At 41.2% G+C, this 22,009-nt stretch overlaps 1 protein-coding gene across 6 annotated transcripts in view; it reads right to left on the bottom strand.

Moving 5' to 3' along the window:
* astn1 (astrotactin 1) overlaps positions 1 to 22,009 on the bottom strand; it is an 840,736-nt gene that overhangs the window by 383,188 nt on the left and 435,539 nt on the right. The gene's annotated exons all lie outside the window — the stretch shown is intronic.

Genomic DNA, 22,009 nt, shown 5'->3' with positions numbered 1-22,009 from the left:
GCTACGGAGGCTCATGGGATTTCTTGGTTTCCCTCATTAAACTCATCAAATACATAATCCAACAACTCCAAAACGCTCTGGTGGACAAGTTGTGACCTGTACATTCACCACGCTATGAGATAATAATGGAATGTTACAAGACAGAGTTGTTTTTGAGGTAAAGTCATGTAAAACCGCTGAAGAGTGTTCCTGTCGGGGGCAGTTTTTTGGCAAGCAGTCTCTGCATTTGCCTCGAAAACAACTCTGTCTCAACTCCCTTTAAACTTGTCACTCACTTTTGTCGGTTTACTCCTCTTGCAACGACAAGCACATTTATTGTTTGGTTGACTCTACCACCAATTTCAGTCATTTCTACTTATATCTTCCAAGGAGCGTAAAAAAAAACTTTTAGTGTGGGAAAAAAACACTGTTCACTAGGGGTGTCACGATTTCGATTTTTTTATCGGAATCGATCGAAATTACGTCACGATCTCGAGCATCGAAGTCAAAGAGAGGATCGACAATCCCCCCCGCAAAGCTACAACTGCCCGTTGTCCCCATTGCGCACCAAGCGTCTTGTCAGTCACTGGTCCGAGTTCTCCTTTACTTTTTATTTTGAGACAACACTCACTCATTCTCTCTCTCTCTCTCCCTCGCTCTCTTTTTTTTTTTTTTTTTTTACCGGCGGTGTCAGCTGATGTGCACGTCTGCAGCAACCCAAACAAATGCACATGTTGACTGGCTCTATTCCAGCCACATGATTGGTTCGGCACGGCGCAACTCTCAATATTGTTGGCTATTTGCCAAAACATGGATGAATGAAAACTATCGACCGCGTTTCATATTTCTATCGAAGAAAAGTTATTTCACAATTTATAGCGTTTTATCACCCAGCCCTGGTGGGCTACTGTCCCCCTCCTACCTGGGAAACAGGAGGGAGACACAGCTCTAACTACACAACACCGACAAGCACTGAGAGTCGCATGTTGCAGAGACGTTATAAGATTAAAAAAAAAAACCCTGCAAATAATAAGCCGACGAAAAGGTGCAACTTGCCACTTTTTGTCGATGTATTATTTGCGGGGGCTTCCGGGGGATCTGGTGAAGGTGGAGGATCTGGGACTGATTGACTGTGGGCCACCGCCAGTCTGATCAGGACCTGATCATCAGCTGCAGCTCTGCCCCGCTGTCACATGACTCTCGTGTATCAGCGCAATCTCGTTTACATTACATTAAGCCGACATCAGGAGAATAATGAGACACGACGGTAAATTAATGAAAATAAAATTATGATAATGTACAGATATAAATATATTTGTTTCAAAACCTTGGGGGCAATTTTGGCCCCTGTATCATGATTTTTGGGGGCATGTTACCTTTATATTGTAAAGAAATTATTTAAATGTGACCATTAGTGCCTAATGTGATACATTATGGAAATTGCATCACTTATATGTAGCCCATCTTTTGAAATAAGATTTACTGTACAAAATTTGATGAATAAAACCAATGATCGTAGACTAGACTAGTCTGAAAATAGCATAGGCGACTGTGCTGTAAGAAAAAGAAAAAAAAATCGAGAATCGAATCGAATCGTGACCCTAAAATCGAAAATCAAATCGAATCGAGGATTTGGAGAATCGTGACACCCCTACTGTTCACTACAGAATCTTGTTTCCTCACACATTCCTCAGCAATAATCTGTGACTGCACCAAACAGAGCTGTTCTCCACACCTCTGCTTTCAGTACACACTTTGCCATGCCCTGTGATTTTGCACTTAAGGTCTACAAATAGCAAAACATACACACACGGTTTATTGGACGGAAATTACCAACATGTAGTGTAATACAGCATCATTTTAAATTTCTACCCTGTAAAAAGGAATGAAAACTGTTGGGAACTAAGGGTAAATGTATTTTATATATTCAGCCTTGTTAGAGATTGTGAAGATTTGTGCCGAGGGGTCTCGTCTATACTCGCTGAACAAAGTCATTCTGTGTGACAAAGTGTTGGAAAATCCAGGTGCATTGAAAGAAGCAGAGAAAAACTATCTCACCTTTGTGCACCTTAACTTGGGTGTTTTATCATTCTATTTGGACAATGAAAAAGCAGACAGGCTAACAAAGATGGATCACAGAGCAAAAAACTCCAGGAGCTGGGAATTGAACTCTGTTCCTCATTGGGGGATTCACGGCAGAAGTGGAGAGTTTACTTCCCAGTGGACTACTTCACACAGCCTCTCACAGAGCTGGAATATTGATTCAATTTTACTTTGATTTATATAACTGCTATGCACCCAAGGCCCAGCACTGTCCCGCCTATATGAGTTTAAAATATAAAACTTGCAGACAGGAACCTTCTGTTTTATTATTGACGCTTCCTGCTTAGCCTTTGTAATCATTCATTTGGTTTCCATCGCCTAGTAACATCTCTAAGGACTCAAATAAATTGTCATTTATTCTACCTGACTTTTGCCAACCCAAAGCTCAAATTAATGCATGATTTACATTTCCAGATTCTTGCATAGCAACCCTACGGTGACTTTGGTTAAGGAGGAGAGATTTTACCTGATTTCATCTGACTGCAACACGTATAACCCAATGTCTTTTTTTTATCTAGGGTTCTCCACTGACATTTCTTCAAGCTCTAAAGGTTTTTTTTCCAGCTGCAGAAGAACAGCAGGCGATAGCTGTACCTTTCTCCTGCTTACCAATAAGAGCTGCTCAGGCCTTGTAAGTACTTTAGAAGACTTATTAGGGCCGCGGGCAATCGCACCGGGCACTGGTCCCAACAGCTATGAAATAGCTGCAGGGACCAGTGCCCGGGCGAAGCCCGGGCACTACTGTTATTGTGTGGATTTTTTCTTATTAGTGTGACTGCTGAAGCAGTCACACTATTGTTCTTCTGTTTGGCCATTTTCTTCCGCCTTTTTACGGTCTTCTTCTAGTCCTTCATACTTTGTGCTATTTCAACAATTCATATATCAAAACGTGCAGCTTTTTTTGAACTTTATCGGCATTACTTTTCTCTTTTTAACTATTTATACTTTTTCAAATATTTAACTTTTTCACAAAAAATCTCACATTCATCAAAGTCTCAACCTCTCTTCTTCACAACTCCACTGTAGTGTAGGGGTTAGAGTGGATGCTTGCCAACCCTAAGGTCACTGGTTCGAATCCAAGGGAAGAACTCCTGTTATGTTATGTTGAATTCTGCTCTCCTCCCCCGCCTTCAATTGGTTACAGGTGTTTGTTATCTCCTTGATTACTCATACCAGTTTGCAGCACATCATCACATTACAATGAATGACAACAGTTTTGAAAGCAGTGTGCTCTCTGTAGCCGAGTGGCAGAGTAAAGGTTTAGTGATCATATGGTCATGGGTTCGATTCCTGCCTCAGTCTTTTCACTTCATTGCTTGACTTTTGATTCCAATTATTCAGCTGTCATTGGACAGTCTTTGATTCCTCATAGTATAAAGCTCATTGTAACTCAGGTTCTCTGTGGCCATATGGTTAGTGCTCAGCCTGAAATTCACAGACATTTTCATTCTAAGTCATTCAAGCTTGACTCTCAAGCTTTCTTGATGTTGACAGTGTGCAGATCATTAACAGACAACAGTCTCTGCAACTGTGTGTGCACTGTGGCCTAGAGGCAGAGTGGAAGTCTAATGACCATGAGGATGTGGGTTCGATTCTGACCTTGGTCAAACATTTGTATGGTGATCACTGCTTGCACTATTTGCTAATTCTGCAACAGCGTTCAGTTGCTGTCAGCAGTCACACCATTTCCATTCTTGGAAATGCTTTTTCTAGTTATTAGGGCCGCGGGCAATCGCACCGGGCACTACTGTTATTGTGTGGATTTTTTCTTATTAGTGTGACTGCTGAAGCAGTCACACTATTGTTCTTCTGTTTGGCCATTTTCTTCCGCCTTTTTACGGTCTTCTTCTAGTCCTTCATACTTTGTGCTATTTCAACAATTCATATATCAAAACGTGCAGCTTTTTTTGAACTTTATCGGCATTACTTTTCTCTTTTTAACTATTTATACTTTTTAAAATATTTAACTTTTTCACAAAAAATCTCACATTCATCAAAGTCTCAACCTCTCTTTTTCACAACTCCACTGTAGTGTAGGGGTTAGGGTGGATGTTTGCCAACCCTAAGGTCACTGGTTCGAATCCAAGGGAAGAACTCTTGTTAGTGTGACTGCTGAAGCAGTCACACTATTGTTCTTCTGTTTGGCCATTTTCTTCCGCCTTTTTACGGTCTTCTTCTAGTCCTTCATACTTTGTGCTATTTCAACAATTCATATATCAAAACGTGCAGCTTCTTTTGAACTTTATCGGCATTACTTTTCTCTTTTTAACTATTTATACTTTTTCAAATATTTAACTTTTTCTGATTTTTTTCAGCTTTATAATGTGTGTGTGTTGCGTCTAACGAGCAGAGCCAGAGTGGTGTCAGAGTGGAGAGAGGCAAAAAAACATTCTAGAGTTTTTCTGGCTAAACTGTCAGCATGGCCACAAATTAAACTCTAGACAAATTATTTTCTCCAGTTTTGTAGCCACACTTGTCTTCTGGCTAAAATTCTGGTCAAAAATGCAAAGAGACTTAGATAATAATTTAAAATATTTTTTAAATGCAGCCAGGGAGCTCTCTGCTCTCATTAAGCTCAATGCATTTTTTTCACATCAGCAGGAGAAGGAGCTCAACTTTGTAACTTGCTGTTAAGTGCTTTTTAATTCATTTTAATTCACCAAAAAATAGTCACAGGTCACAAAAAAGTCCTCTTCTTACTAGGTGTGGCTAATTTATATTAATTTATTTTTGTTTTAAGCATCATTGAAAAATCTCACATTCATCAAAGTCTCAACCTCTCTTCTTGACAACTCCTCTGTAGTGTAGGGGTTAGGGTAACTGCCTGCCAACCCTAAGGTCACTGGTTCGAATCCAAGGGAAGAATTCTTGTTATGTTATGTTGAATTCTGCTCTCCTCCCCCGCCTTCAATTGGTTACAGGTGTTTGTTATCTCCTTGATTACTCATACCAGTTTGCAGCACATCATCACATTACAATGAATGACAACAGTCTTGAAAGCAGTGTGCTCTCTGTAGCCGAGTGGCAGAGTAAAGGTTTAGTGATCATATGGTCACGGGTTCGATTCCTGCCTCAGTCATTTCACATCATTGCTTGACTTTTGATTCCAATTATTCAGCTGTCATTGGACAGTCTTTGATTCCTCATAGTATAAAGCTCATTGTAACTCAGGTTCTCTGTGGCCATATGTTTAGTGTGTTAGGTGTTGTGCTATTTCAACAATTCATATATCAAAACGTGCAGCTTTTTTTGAACTTTATCGGCGTTACTTTTCTCTTTTTAACTATTTATACTTTTTCAAATATTTAACTTTTTCTGCAAATTAAACTCTAGACAAATTATTTTCTCCAGTTTTGTAGCCACACTTGTCTTCTGGCTAAAATTCTGGTCAAAAATGCAAAGAGACTTAGATAATAATTTAAAATATTTTTTAAATGCAGCCAAGGAGCTCTCTGCTCTCATTCAGCCCAATGCTGAGAATTCTCCACAACTCTGTCTGAAACATGCTTATGTCTGTGCTCTCTGTGGCGAAGTGGCAGAGTAAAGGTTTATTGATCATGAGGTCATGGGTTCGATTCCTTACTTTTTTTTTTAAGCAGAAGCCAGTGATCCTCTTATCAAAGGTTTTCTTTACCCCTCACATACTGTCTCTGTCTGTAGCCTACTGGTTAGCTTGCTGGTCTGGAGACCTGAAGGTTGCTGGTTCAATTCTTGCCTCAACAACAATTATAGTGAATTATTTTCCCAGTTGTCCTCTGTTGACTTCTGATAACTTGCTTCATGTTGAAACTGCTGCTCTCAGCCTGAAATTCACAGAAATTTTCATTCTAAGTCATTCAAGCTTGACTCTCAAGCTTTCTTGATGTTGACAGTGTGCAGATCATTAACAGACAACAGTCTCTGCAACTGTGTGTGCACCGTGGCCTAGAGGCAGAGTGGAAGTCTAATGACCATGAGGGTGTGGGTTCAATTCCGACCTTGGTCAAACATTTGTATGGTGATCACTGCTTGCACTATTTGCTAATTCTGCAACAGCGTTCAGTTGCTATCAGCAGTCACACCATTTCCATTCTTGGAAATGCTTTTTCTAGTTATTCTTCGTCCTCTTCCGGACGATTTTCGATTCGCTACTAGTCCTGCAACTCGAAGAGTTGCAGGCCAAATTATATATCAAAACGTGCGTCTTGATCGGGATCGGTGTGCTATTACTTTTCTCAACAGTGTACGAATTTTTCGCGACGTATGTCGCGAAAAACTACGCAAAATTTTGCATGTAAGTCAATGGGATGGGCGAAAAAAAAAGAGCGAAAAAGACCAATCATTGGAGTTTAACAAACGTCTACTGCTCAGGCATACTTTCACCTAGAGACTTAATTTAAACTTTAAACAGTAGACACAAGTCTTGTGTATTGTCGTATTACTCCACGTTTTGATAGGTCATATAGTTTTTGATCAATCCATGATCAATGAGCATGATCATTTTTGGAGAAATTATGAGATTATAATGGGTGTGTATTGCATGGAATGTTTGTGTCAGAGCACGTGACATCATCGGTTAGAGTGGGAGAGAGTGAAGAAACATTCTGTATTTTTTCTGGATAAACTGTCAGCACGGCCACAATTCACACTCTACACACATAATTTTTTCAGAATTTGTAAGACAAACTTGTTATCTCTCATGTCATGTGCTCAAAATATCAGAGAGACTTACAGAATTGACAGAATCAGCCTCTGAGTGCGGCCACGTCTGTCTCTGCTCCTCATTGAGTCCAAAATATTTTCTGAGAGGAGCAGAACGGCCTGATGTTTTAAAACTGCCAGCGTCGCCAAAATATTTACTGTAGAAACACCAAATCGTACCGAAATTTTCATTAAGTCCTTAGAGCAACGTTGATCTGTGTTTTGTTCTGATAGGAGTTACCGTTTTGTCATGCTAAGCCTAAATGTGAGACCGGTTTAGAGGCAGAAAATGGCTCTTTTTCTCCACGTTTCTGTCTGTCTCAGCCTGCGGGGGCCCCTATCGCCGTGGTAACCTCTTTGATCCTCAGGCCAGAGCTCGTTAACTTCATAAACAATCCACCTGGCGCTCGTTTAAATGTTTATAAACACAGACACAGCTAAATCAGACTGACACAGGATGCAGCTACTAACTAACTATGTGACAAGTCAGTCACACACACACACAGACTCTAGAGCCAGCTTCATGTGATTACAGTCACACACACACACACACACACACACACACACACACACACACACACCCCTACACACACACACACACACACACACAGTTAACCTAATGTGATTACAGCTCCTCCATATCAGTGCTTATAGAAAGATGATCATGTGTCTGTCTGATCAGCTCTGTCTTGACCTTAAGATCGTGGGTTTGATTCCCATGTTGACAGAGATGGCACAACCCGCAGTAGCTCCCGTGGCCCATTCAAAATTTCCCGAGAGGAAATTTTCTAGTTATTATTAGTGTGAATGCTGGAAGCATTCACACTATTGTTATTCGGTTCGGCCATTTTCTGCGTTTCTTCGTCATGTAACTAGTCCTTCATACTTTGTGCTATTTCAACAATTCAAATATCAAAATGTTCAGCCTTTTCGGGACAGGTGTGCTATGTCTTTTCTCTTTTCAACTATTCATACTTTTTGCAATATTCAACTATTTCTGATTTTTTTTTCCCCATAGAGAATGCATTGGAACAGTCTTGAAACTCTTCAAATCTTCTTACTTCTTTCAGCCTTTAAAGCGTCCACATACTTTCAGCTAGAGACTTCATTCAAATTCTGAGCTGTAGACAAACTTCTAATGTATTCATCCTGTATTTACAACTTTTTCATAGCTTGTACCGTTTTTGAGATAAATCCTTTAAAAGCACATGAGGATTTCTGACAAATTTCACACTTTTCAATGAGTGTGTATGGGGTTGGGTCAGAGTGAGTGACATCATCGTTAGAGTGAGAGGGATCGAAAAAACATTCAGGATTTTTTCTGGATAAATTGCCAGCACGGCCACAAATTAAACTCTAGACACATGATTTCCTCACCGGTTTGTAGCCACACTTGTTGTGTCTCATTTAATGTGTTCAAAACAGCAGACAGACTTACAGAATTGTCTCTATGAGCCTAATTGTCCAGCTAGACCCGCTCCAGTGGCTTATCCACTTCAATAGAAAAGTAGGAGCTGATTTTTTTTAGAAAAGCAGAAATGCCCCCTTTTCTACCTTGCGACCCTGAGAAAAGTTTTTGCCCTACAAACATTTAATGCACATCAATGTGCTCAGGAAGGTCTGCTTGCCCAGATGGTCAGGAGGACCACATTCTGATAAGAGTTACGGTTCTCTTTTTCTGGGCTGTTTTGGGAAGCTGCTCAGAGCTCAAATCTCTCTGCTCTGCTCTGCTCTGTGTGCAGTTGGTCCAGCTGTAGTGGCCAGCTCGTTATCAAAGTCTATAGTGCAGGTGCAGCCTGGCCGCTCGTTAAGATGTTTTTAAACACAGCCCCACACACACACATGATAAACCAGACTGACAGAGGATGTCCACGCACAAACACAGGCATCACACTCACACAGACAGACACACACACACAGACACTCACACACAGTCACACACACACACATACACAAACAGACAAACACACAAACACAACACTGTTCCACACAGTAAAATGTAAGCATGGTAGTCGCCATGGTAACTTCTGAGGGCAGGATGCCAATCAATCAGATCATTAGGGAGAGAGGAGTTTTGTGGCGCTTAACAGTTTTACTTTCTGCACATGTACACGCAGACAGAGAGACCGTCAGACTCACACACACAGGTTTTCAGCTCAAATTCATCAGCCTCTCAATTATTTTATACTTTTGATGTAAACATCTCCAACAATTAATTTTTTTCTCATGAATTTATCTATCTATCTATCTATCTATCTATCTATCTATCTATCTATCTATCTATCTATCTATCTATCTATCCCCCTCCCTATTTTTAACCCCTCTGTCTCCTTTTTTTCTTTCTTTCTTTCTTCTACTCCTTCATTTGTATTTTACGTAACTTTTTCTATCCTTCCCTCTCTATCCATCCATCCATCCATCCATCCATCCATCCATCCATCTACCTCTTTCTATCTATCATCCCCCTCTCTCTTTTTCTTTCTTTCTTTCTTTCTTTCTTTCTTTCTTTCTTTCTTTCTTTCTTTCTTTCTTTCTTTCTTTCTTTCTTTCTTTCTTTCTTTCTTTCTTTCTTTCTTTCACTCCATTTCTGTCTTTTTACTTCTTTGTTTGTTTGATTGTTTCTTTCTTTCTTTCTATTCCTTTTCTCTTCCTTTGTTTTTACTCCATTTCTTTCTTTCTTTCTTTCACTCCATTTCTGTTTGTTTACTTCTTTGTTTGTTTGATTCTTTCTTTCTTTCTTTCTACTCCTTTTCTCTCCTTTGTTTTTACTCCATTTCTTTCTTTCTTTCTTTCTTTCTTTCTTTCTTTCTTTCTTTCTTTCTTTCTTTCTTTCTTTCTTTCTGTCCTTTTCTTTTTTCTCTCTTGTTTCAATCTTTCTTTCTTTCTTTCTTTCTTTCTTTCTTTCTTTCTTTCTTTCTTTCTTTCTTTCTTTCTTTCTTTCTTTCAACAATTTCTTCAGCTCATTCAGCATTGCTGGAAGCATTCACACCATTTCCATTCTTGGAAATGTTTTTTCTAGTTAATGATTCACGTTTATTCATATAGTCTAGTATATGAACATACATAACACTTAATATACAATATGTTGGTGTAGCCTACCTTTCATAACTGCATGAATCCATATGGCACAATAAATGTCCATACATTTTTGGTCATCCAGTCGTTTGTCGGACTATGCGGGGGTTAATAGCGCTGCAGCTGCATTTACCGTGGCCCCTGTCTGTATGTGAACCTGTGTCTGTCTATGTGCGGACAGAGATGAGAGATGGTGTTTTTTTAATAATCATGCTAGCGTTTCACTATCTCTCATCTCCGCCAGTCAGCCTCTCAACCTGCCGCCTCTCTCGTGTGCGTGCGCACCGCACGTAAACACACGTGAGGAAAAAAAAAACACTTTTTTTTTTTTTTTTTTTCTGTGAGTGGGAAACACTGATCAAGCTGTGCATACGCACACCTCTCCGCAATATTCCATTGATAAATCACACCGGACCCAAGAATGGTGCAGACATGAACACCTCATACTCCCCCAGAATGCCTCAGCACAACCATATGGTCAGCACGTGCATAATTAAGTAGCCATGTGCTCTGTGGAGCGGAGTAACAACAAACACAACGGGCGGAGAGCGTGACTCACCCGGAATGATGCTTCGGCGGACCTGGCCTGCCCTCGCTTTTGAGGTCGGTTGTGAGAAAAATGCCTGCTGTCCAGACAACTGTGTTTTTTTAAATATACTTTTTTTTTTGTTCTTCATCACGCGATCGACCCAATCGTAATGAGCACCCCTGGTCTATGGGATTTACCCATAAAACAAACTTTTCACGGCAAAACAGCAAAGGTAAGAGGAAATGTACAACCATGTTTTGGTCAAGCAGTGTCTGTGTGTGCTGGACTTTGCTGGTTGTTGTCTTCTCTCTGCCTGCTGCTGCGCAGCCGCGGCTGCTATGTAACGTTCCAATCTTTGTAGCCCTTTCATATGAGCGGTAGCTGTGTAGCCTACTGTTTTGCATAATGCACAGTAGTATACGAGCCAGAAATGTGGCGACTGGGTCCACACACAGGTGCTTCATGAAGTTTGATGTTTAGCTGTTTATTTGAGTAGTGTTTGCTGTGTGTTTGGGTTATAAAAACATGGTTTTTACACGTTGTAGACCAGCTTCTGTTGTTTAATTTGATGTAATAGACGCATGGATCAGCTCAAATTGGGAGGGGCCGCGCCCGCTCGTATCCCCCCCTAATATGCAACATAATGCAGTGACCCAGTCTGATGTTACACTCTGTGCTACCTGCCGCTGCGACGGAAGGCAGCCGCGGTCAACCGCGTCCCGAACCTCCCTATGACCAGCCCGCCCCTGATTTAAACCAAAAAATTAAAAAAAAAATTTAAATCCTCGGCAGTGTGTGGGGGGGCCGCAGGATTTCACCACAAGAGGGCCCATGGGTTTACAAAACCCACCAACCCTACGTCATCTACGCCACTGCACAAATTAAACTCTAGACACATGATTTCCTCACTGGTTTGTAGCCACACTTGTCGTGTCTCATCTGATGTGCTCAAAACAGCAGACACACTTACAGAATTGTCTCTATGAGCCTAATTGTCCAGCTAGACCCGCTCCAGTGGCTCATCCACTTCAATATAAAAGTAGGAGCTGATTTTTTTAGAAAAGCAGAAATGCCCCCCTTTTCTACCTTGCGACCCTGAGAAAAGTTTTTGCCCTACAAACATTTAATGCACATCAATGTGCTCAGGAAGGTCTCCTTGCCCCAGTAGTCACATGGCCACATTCTGATAAGAGTTACGGTTCTCTTTTTCTGGGCTGTTTTGGGAAGCTGCTCAGAGCTCAAATCTCTCTGCTCTGCTCTGCTCTGTGTGCAGTTGGTCCAGCTGTAGGGGCCAGCTCGTTATCAAAGTCTATAAATAGAACAAGTGCAGGTGCAGCCTGGCCGCTCGTTAAGATGTTTTTAAACACAGCCCCACACACACACATGATAAACCAGACTGACAGAGGATGTCCACGCACAAACACAGGTATCACACTCACACAGACACACACAGACACTCACACACAGTCACACATGCACACATACACAAACAAACAATTCCATTCCATTCTTCATTCTTCCATTCTTAGATAATAATTTAAAATATTTTTTAAATGCAGCCAGGGAGCTCTCTGCTCTGCAGCAGGAGAAGGAGCTCAACTTTGTAACTTGCTGTTAAGTGCTTTTTAATTCATTTTAATTCACCAAAAAATAGTCACAGGTCACAAAAAAGTCCTCTTCTTGCTTGGTGTGGCTAATTTCTGCACTTTCCTTACTTTTTTTTTAAGCATCATTGAAAAATCTCACATTCATCAAAGTCTCAACCTCTTTTGCACAACTCCACTGTAGTGTAGGGGTTAGGGTGGCTGTTTGCCAACCCCAAGGTCACTGGTTCGAATCCAAGGGAAGAATTCTTGTTATGTTATGTTGAATTCTGCTCTCCTCCCCCGCCTTCAATTGGTTACAGGTGTTTGTTATCTGCTTGATTACTCATACCAGTTTGCAGCACATCATCACATTACAATGAATGACAACAGTCTTGAAAGCAGTGTGCTCTCTGTAGCCGAGTGGCAGAGTAAAGGCTTTATGATCATAAGGTCATAGGTTCGATTCCTGCCTCAGGCATTTCACATCATTGCTTGAGTTTTGATTCCAATTATTCAGCTGTCATTGGACAGTCTTTGATTCCTCATAGTATAAAGCTCATTGTAACTCAGGTTCTCTGTGGCCGTATGGTTAGTGTGTTAGGTTACCACTCATGGAGTTGTGGGTTCAATTCCTTCCATGGACATGTTTCTTGTATGCCATTCCGCATGTCTTTGTCAATTTATTCTGCTAATTCAGCATGGTTCAGCATTGGGTTTCAGCATTCACACGCATGTTCCGTTAGGAAATGCTGTTTCTAGTTATTTTTCCACTTCCGGCCAGATTTCGATGCGCTACTAGTCCTGCGAGTTGCAGGACATATTATATATCAAAACGTGCGTCTTGATCGGGATCGCTGTGCTATTACTTTTCTCAACAGTGTACGAATTTTTCGCGACATAGTCGCGAAAAACTGCGCAAATTTTTTGCATGTAAGTCAATGGGACGGGCGGAAAAAATCATTGGAGTTTAACAAACGTCTACTGCTCAGGCATACTTTCACCTAGAGACTCCATTTAAACTTTAAACAGTAGACACAAGTCTTGTGTATTGTCGTATTACTCCACGTTTTGATAGGTCATATAGTTTTTGATCAATCCCTGATCAATGACCATGATCATTTTTGGAGAAATTATGAGTTTATAATGGGTGTGTATTGCATGGAATGTTCGTGTCAGAGTGCGTGACATCATCGGTTAGAGTGGGAGAGAGTGAAGAAACATTATGTATTTTTTCTGGATAAACTGTCAGCACGGCCACAATTTACACTCTACAGACATAATTTTTTCAGAATTTGTAAGACAAACTTGTTATCTCTCATGTCATGTGCTCAAAATATCAGAGAGACTTACAGAATTGACAGAATCAGCCTCTGAGTGCGGCCACGTCCGTCCCTGCTCCTCATTGAGTCCAATACAAATATTTTCTGAGAGGAGCAGAACGGCCTGATGTTTTAAAACTGCCAGCGTCGCCAAAATATTTACTGTAGAAACACCAAATCGTACCGAAATTTTCATTAAGTCCTTAGAGCAACGTTGATCTGTGTTTTGTTCTGATAGGAGTTACCGTTTTGTCATGCTAAGCCTAAATGTGAGACCGGTTTAGAGGCAGAAAATGGCTATTTTTCTCCACGTTTCTGTCTGTCTCAGCCTGCGGGGGCCCCTATCGCCGTGGTAACCTCTTTGATCCTCAGGCCAGAGCTCGTTAACTTCATAAACAATCCACCTGGCGCTCGTTTAAATGTTTATAAACACAGACACAGCTAAATCAGACTGACACAGGATGCAGCTACTAACTAACTATGTGTCAAGTCAGTCACACACACACACACACACACACAGACTCTAGAGCCAGCTTCATGTGATTACAGTCACACACACACACACACACACAAACACACACACACACCTTCATGTGATTAAAACACAGTTAACGTGCAACAGAATTTAAACTTAAACCATGATTTAATCTGGTTTTAAAGTTAAACCTTGTTGGTGTCACACACGCACACACACACACACACACACACACACACACACACACAGGTAACCTAATGTGGTTACAGCTCCTCCATATCAGTGCTTATAGAAAGATGATCATGTGTCTGTCTGATCAGCTCTGTCTTGCGCTTAAGATCGTGGGTTTGATTCCCATGTTGACAGAGATGGCAAAATCGGCAGTAGCCCCGCGGCCCATTCAAAATTTCCCGAGAGGAAATTTTCTAGTTTTTTGATACTCTGCAGCTCAAGAATAATTCAGGCCCTGATTTCTAATTTTAGTCTCCTCTGACCCACCTTGAAGTCCCGATCAAGACTTGGCGACTGGTGTATTGGTTTTGTTACTGCTTTCTACATCAGCCATTTTCACTGTCCTAATTGGTTCTATTTCCGTTCAGAGATCCTTGGCATGAAACTACAGCCGTGTTCCACAGTTCTCCTTAAACTCACTGAGTTTTCTTCTTCTTCTTTTCTTCCCCCTCAGGCTGCCTGTCTTTTGTGTTTCTTCATATCTTAATAGCTGCTCCGGCTCTTACTCTTTATACGGTTACAATGTACTCATTGAAGGAAGTAAAACTACTTTTAAATTCCATTTTCTAATCATGTATAACATGCAGTCCCCATGTCCTTCATGAGTCTTACGTTTAATATTGCCATTTGTCATCCAGTTAGCAACTGCCCCCAGGCATTTAATCTGTGCAGGTACTGCTGTGATCTCTACATTTAATTCTACCACTAAACCTTTGCAGAATTTTTTTTTCCCTTTGATAAACATGGAAAATAAATATCAGTTGCAGCAAAAAAAGGAAACAAAAAGCGTATTTCCCTGTATAGAGCAAGAAAGACAGTAAAAATGTCCAATCTGTAACTCTGAGGTTTGCCAAATCACAAAAAAGCTTTGAGTCTCAGCTAAGAGCAAGATGAGTGATGAGAAAGACTGAAAAGGTCAAGGCAAGCAGCATATTTACACTTTAAATATTTAACCAAAAACCATGACCTTTCCCTCCCTAACCTTTACTTATGTGTTTCTGTATAAAGCTTTAAAACTGCACAGGATGACAAAGTGTTGCCAAGAAGCATAACTCAGATGGCAACACATTTTCTACAAAAACATATTTGTCAAAAGAAAAAAATATAATACAATATAAACAAGGTTTTTGTGAGGGAGAAGTTTGGCCAATGGGAGCATTTCAAAGTTTTGCTATTGCTAGATAGCTACTAGCAGTTTATTAGTCAAAAAGAAACTTTACAAAATCAACATCGACCTTCATTCCTTTGGTAACCAACAGGTCCAGCAGCAGGAAGCATAGGGCCTCATTCACGAACCGTTCTTAAGAACAAATTTGTTCTTAAGTCCTACTTACAAAGTTTTTACGAAGATTGTGGCATTCATGAATGTTTTCTTATCCAGAATTTGTTCTTAACTAAGAACAAAATCTACGAACAGTCAGGAGTATACTTACGCACTTTTAAGTGCTGAGACTTCTGCAAAAAGAACCGATTATAGCGTTTTCTTCTGTTCTGCAGTTTTATGATATTATATGATTTGAATAAGAATTATTTTCTTATCTTTTATGATGTTTTTAATAATCATATATATTAATAATAATAATTGACAAATCATTGCAGTCACATTATAGACACTTAATTCATATCAGTTGTTGTTTTTTTTTCTCTTTTTTTGGGGGGGGGGGGGTAAATGTGTTGTTTGTTGTTGTTGTGCGCAACATACAGCTGCCGATATGCTTTTTTTTCTCCTAATTGCGGGCTGCAACAGTGCACTTACAGTAAGTGTTCACACTACACACAACAGATTTTTTTTTCATATGTGATAATATGATGATATTTATGATGGCTCACGTGAGAGTGTGGTCTCTCTGATAACAACCGAAGAGCTGCATCCACTGCTGACGCTACTAAATATAGCCTAAATATAAATATAAAAATATAAACTAAATATAAGCTTTTTGTTTGTTTCTTTGTTTCATTCCTGCCGCAGTAGCGCCACTTCACTACTTAAGTTCTTTTTACGTTTGGAGTCTGGTGCTCCCTCCCAGATTTTCATTTGAGCATTTCAACTTTCTTTCTCACTTCACCTTCTCTGCTCAGTGCCTGTGGGTTCTGTTTGCACACGGCCCTGCAGTCTCATGCCCTTTTACGGGCATTGATGGGGCTGTTACCTATGCTAATCCTATGTTAATTAGACTCACCTGGCACACGCCCTCAACTTACGAGGAGACGGCATTCATCAAGTAGGAACACAGCTGCGAACAATTCTGAGGCTTACGAACGCGTTGATGAATCTGACGTAGGGTTTTCTTAAGGAACTTCTTAACTCATTGAGTGCCATTGACGTATATATACGTCAATCAAAATCCAACGCTTGAGTGCCATTGACGTATATATACGTCAAATGCACTTTTCTGCGGCTGGTAAATGGGGACGCTGTTGCGCACACTGTGAGTAATTTTGGGGCTTCTGGGATGTGTAGAACGAAGAAGACTTAGATCAGAGCAAGAAGTGAAGAAGGAGGAGAAGACGAGCGCGATCGGTACAGAGATAAAAAAAGTTGGGAAAAGTTTCTATTTCTAGAGGAAAACGACGGGCAGAGCCTGGAACAAGTGTAACGTGGAGCTGGAGGAAAGCTTAGCCACGGATGCTATTAGCATAGCTCCAGCATGAAGTGATCAGAGGAGGCAGGAAAGGTAAACTGATAGATGATCAGCACCGAAATGCCGAAGCGGAGGCGGATCGCGGAGTCAGTTTCACCAGTTGCTGTCTAACCGACGTAACGACGAACCGAGAGATCAGCGCGGTGCGTCGCTGCCGCGGCCGCGTCCAGCACAGAGGCTGAAGACGCCACGACGTCTCCCTCCCTCCTTCAGAGACGATGGGATGCAGCAGGGGAGAGGGGAGGAGAAGGAGGGGAGGGGGGAGGAGGGGGTTAGGAGAGGGTGAGGGGGCAGCAACTGCAGGAGGAGTAGGAGAGCAGGCATCACTCTGCAGAGTAAGACTCCTACTTGTTGTATTTTAGTTTTTTTTTTTTTTGTACAATGAAAAAACATGTGAAATGAAATTTTCAGATGTCTTACATGTTTTTGAAGCCAAAATTAAAACGGATAAATCACTGTTTTTCTTGAGAGACTCTCTTTCACAAAAATGCATTTTTCTCAGCTTTCTAGAAAAAAAGTGGTCTTTTTGGTGCAACCAGGCTCTATTCAACTTAAGATAAATCAAGAATGGAACAAGGTACAAACAAATGTTTTTTTCCCTAGTTAAATAGAGAGTCTCCTCTTTCCTTTGAGCTGTTTGGTGTTTTCAGAGTCATAGTACAAAATACTCTCTGGGTCTTGACATATTACTCAGAATGCCCCAAAACGCTGGCACCTGGCACTGACCATTTTATAAAAGGTCTGGCACTCAATGAGTTAAGAACAACTTAAGAAAGAATCTAAGAAGGTTCTTAAGAAGATATTGGTGAATGAGGCCCATTGTCTCCATCGCATCTTCTCTTCTAATGAAGTTAGCATGCTAAACAGCTAGCCCCAACCCATCTAGCTGCTTTCAAAAAATGACTCACTGCAGCCTCCAACCTGCCTTGAAGACATGCCGCTGCTCAGAGGGTGTATGACCTCCTGCCTTGCAAATGCAACAATGAATGAAGCTCTGAATGAAGTGACATCACCACCACCTGCTGCCAGCCAGAAAATACATTTGGCAGGAGTGAATCTTGCATATTTAAGTCTGAGTTGAGTCCTTCAGTCTAGTCCCTGGAGCACTTATTTGACTAATTGCCCAGAATAACAGCAGTAATGGACCAAAATATTTCCATTGTGAGAGTGTTGGGAGCCTAAACAGAAACTAGAAAATTTCCTCTCGGGAAATTTTGAAAGGCCCACGGGGCTACTGCCGGTTTTGCCATCTCTGTCAACATGGGAATCAAACCCACGATCTTAAGGTCAAGACAGAGCTGATCAGACACATGATCATCTTTCTATAAGCACTGATATGGAGGAGCTGTAACCACATTAGGTTAACTGTGTGTGTGTGTGTGTGTGTTAGAGTGTGGGAGAGGAGTGCGCGCTTCCGCGCGCATTTGTATGTTACCTGTGTGTTTTGATGTGTGTGTGTGTAACTGTAATCACATGAAGCTGGCTCTAGAGTCTGTGTGTGACTGACTTGACACATGTTATGAGCTGCATCCTGTGTCAGTCTGATTTAGCTGTGTCTGTGTTTATAAACATTTAAACGAGCGCCAGGTGGATTGTTTATGAAGTTAACGAGCTCTGGCCTGAGGATCAGAGGTTACCACGGCGATAGGGGCCCCCCCAGGCTGAGACAGACAGAAATGTGGAGAAAAAGAGCGATTTTCTGCCTCTGCACCGGTCTCACATTTAGGCTTACTGTGACAAAACGGTAACTCCTATCAGAACAAAACACAGATCACGTTGCTCTGGACTTCCTGAAAAATTTGGTACGATTTGGTGTTTCTACAGTAAATATTTTGGAGAGGCTGGCAGTTTTAAAACATCAGTCCGTTCTGCTTCTCTCAGAAAATATTTGTATTGGAGTCAATGAGGAGCAGAGACAGACGTGGCCGCACACAGAGGCTTATTCTGTAAATTATGTAAGTCTCTCTGATATTTTGAGCACATGACATGAGAGATAACAAGTTTGTCTTACAAATTCTGAAAAAATTATGTGTGTAGAGTGTAAATTGTGGCCGGGTCGGGTGTGGAAAGAGAAAAAATCTGGAGTTTTTCTGGCATCTCTCCCACTCTAACCGATGATGTCACACACTCTGACACGAACATTCCGTGCAATACACACCCATTATAATCTCATAATTTCTCCAAAAATGATCATGGTCACTGAACAGGGATTGATCAAAAACTATATGACCTATCAAAACGTGGAGTAATACGACAATACACAAGACTTGTGTCTACTGTTTAAAGTTTAAATGAAGTCTCTAGGTGAAAGTATACCTGAGCAGTAGACGTTTGTTAAACTCCAATGATTGGTCTTTTTCGCTCTTTTTTTTTCGCCCGTCCCATTGACTTCAATGCAAAATTTTGAGCAGTTTTTCGCGAAAAATTCGTAGACTGTTGAGAAAAGTAATAGCATACCGATCCCGATCAGACCGCACGTTTGGACCAGTGCCCGGTGCGATGGCCCGTGGCCCTAATAACAGTAAAAGGGAACTGAGTCAGTAAAACCAACAGCAAGTCACTCAAAAATTGATCCATCTCATTTTTTGTCACAAACACACAGTATAGTATTCTATTGTACCGTATGCATTCATTCATTCATTCAAGTATTCAGTCATGATGGACTTGGCTGGATGCTCAACAACAATGCCATCATGGAGAAAAACCCTAACGCAGACTGACAGGGAGAAAGGGGGGAGTGGAGAAGACGGGGAAGCACTTAGGAAGAGAGACCCACGGAGACTGACAAAGCATAAAACTAGTCAAGTCCACAGAGTGAAGTGACATGAAGTGTTACGATGCTGCAGGCCCCTCGGCGGGGAAGTGTGGCTAAAGTGCAGTCGATTCTACAGGTCAAAGCGCAGCACGGTGTAGGTGTTGGAACCGCAGCTGTTTGTGGTGACTCTGCATGTGTGAAACAAAGTATGTGCGTTGACGTTGGACGGTGGTGTACGTATGTGAGGCCGACTGATCGCTCGGAGGAAAGGAGCAGAAGTTATAGGAGCGATAACTGCTTTGTGTGTGTGTCCCCCCCCCCCCCCCAGGGGCGGGAGTGGAGGCGAGTGGGAAGGAGGTGATGACAAAGCTGGTGAAATGATGGGTTGTAGATGCCCTTCACCAACCTTTGAAGATGAACAACTCCAGGAGCTGTTGATAAAGAGACTGGTTCTGCAGAGGATCGTGATGGTATTTCATCGTTTATCCTCCATCTGCCCTGAATTACTACTGCAGGTCCCACCAGTTCCTTTCCCTTCCTGCATGGATATAAACTTAACTCAAAATCTATCAAAGGACTTGTACACAGTCACTTCATAATCACTTGGAACTGCCACAATCAACAAACACATTACCTATCTGCTGTGACGACTACTAGCAAACAGGGAGCGAGGCTCTGTCTCCTTTTCTGTGAGAATCCTCTTTAGTAAATCATAATACTGCCAGGAGGAATTTGCTGCAGCAGCTACTTAGTTTGCACTTTGTGATTGTAACTATACAAATGGTTACATAATGTCATTTCAGCACAAGATACACATCTGAGGGCAGCACTGTGCTGAGGTGGTTAGCACATTGCCCCTTAGCAAGAAGGTTCTTGGCTCCCAGGCATGGGGTCTATTGGTGTGGAGTTGTATGTTCAATCTACCGATTCAAAAAAACGTATAAATCCAATATTATTAATACCTATAGGGCAATTCAATGACGTATTGTAGAATCTGCATGTCTGGCCTATTTAGTTATAATATGAGTTATAATACGAACTCTGTCCTGATTTGTTTTGGTTTTGTTTTGTTGTTAGTTTGTCTTTTGTTTGTTATAAACCAAGACTAAAATTCTCCAAGGACGATTGGTGACTCTAAAATTGCCCATACGTGTGAATGTGAGTGTTCGTCTGTATATGTCGACCTGTCTGGGTGTCACCCTTTTTGTTGGGATTGGCGCCGCCCCCCATGACCCTGCATGGATTTGCGGTATAGAAAATGGATGAATGAATGGATACACATACATGCTCACCAAACAAGTTGAATCTTGGTTTGAAAATATGGTCAAATCTTCAACTTACTCACTACTTACTAAGAACAAGCAAAATCCACTTTAACAAAAAAAACACCAAGTATTATATTGTTCTTGTCCACAGTCAACACATCATTAAAATATTCACAGAATATATTTTGTACAAAATAAAAAAACATGTGTGAAGCAGCTAATGAGTAACAAAGGCTAATTGGCGGCAGCTGTTAGTCGCCTGTAGTCAAATCAATGGAACCAAATTGGAGGTGTGGGTTAGAGCTACTTCAGCTCATAAAACCCATTTAAAGATTTTGATTTTGCGACTCACAAGAAGCTGAAATGAATAATTCCGTGCAAAATTATAGATCTCAGAGGATTTACAAACAAGAACTGTTGAATTGCATAGAACTGAAATGGTATATTCATCAGTCCACTCTCAGACAAACTGGATATAGATTAAATGATTTAACTCGCTCACAGATGCTGGCTATGATGGCTTCAAATCTTAATCATGTAACAACAAATCACTTTAAATCAGCAAAATGCTTAAAGGAATCATTAGACCTGATGAAGTCCAAGCCCATGAGTCCATGTAAGAACAGCATGGAGGAAGCTGCTGTCCTCTAAGGAACCATCATTGCATGGCTGAGGTTTGCCAAAGAACAGCTTGACTCTCCACAACACCACTGAGAAAATGGTTTGTGGATTTATGATGCTAAGGTTGAATTGTCTTGGAGGACCAGAGGATGTAGCATACCAACATGGTTAAGTAGGCAAGAGGAAGAATTGTGATTTGGGGCTTTGCCATCATCGTGGAGTAGATGAATTCCCAAGTTTATCACGGTCCCTTATAGGATAATGTCAGGGTGGGTGAGTGATGCAGCAAGAGAATTACCCTGAACACCAGTGTAAATCTACTATATAATGACTTCAAACAAAGAAAATCCACCTGGTGGAGTGGCCCAGTCAGAGCCGAGGACCTTAATCCATCAGAGATGCAGTGGAATAATCTGAAGAGAGCTGCCCGCCAGATACCTTCAAAATTATGTCTGAGCTGAGCCGACACGAATGATCCCGAATTCCTCACGAACATTGTGCAGATCAAACCAGCAGCTACTGGAAGAGCTGGTTTGAGGTTAGTGGTGCCAAAGGAAGTTCAGGCAGTTATTAAATCCAAGGGATGACTGACTTTTTTCCACCAATAGTGGAGATGTTTAATGGCTCTATTCAAGAGAAGCCACACAGGAAAGTTACTGGCACAGCTTCAGCTCCAGTAACACTTACACCGACTGTCCTTCTGACTTGTGGCTGTCATCACTGTCATCACTGTCATCACTGTCATCATG

The sequence above is a fragment of the Trachurus japonicus genome, chromosome 17 (assembly GCF_045865225.1).
Source record: "Trachurus japonicus isolate A0001 chromosome 17, Traja_1.0".
Lineage (NCBI taxonomy): Eukaryota > Metazoa > Chordata > Actinopteri > Carangiformes > Carangidae > Trachurus > Trachurus japonicus.
Note: the sequence above shows the minus strand (reverse complement) of the source record. Positions and strands in the feature narration are given on the sequence as shown.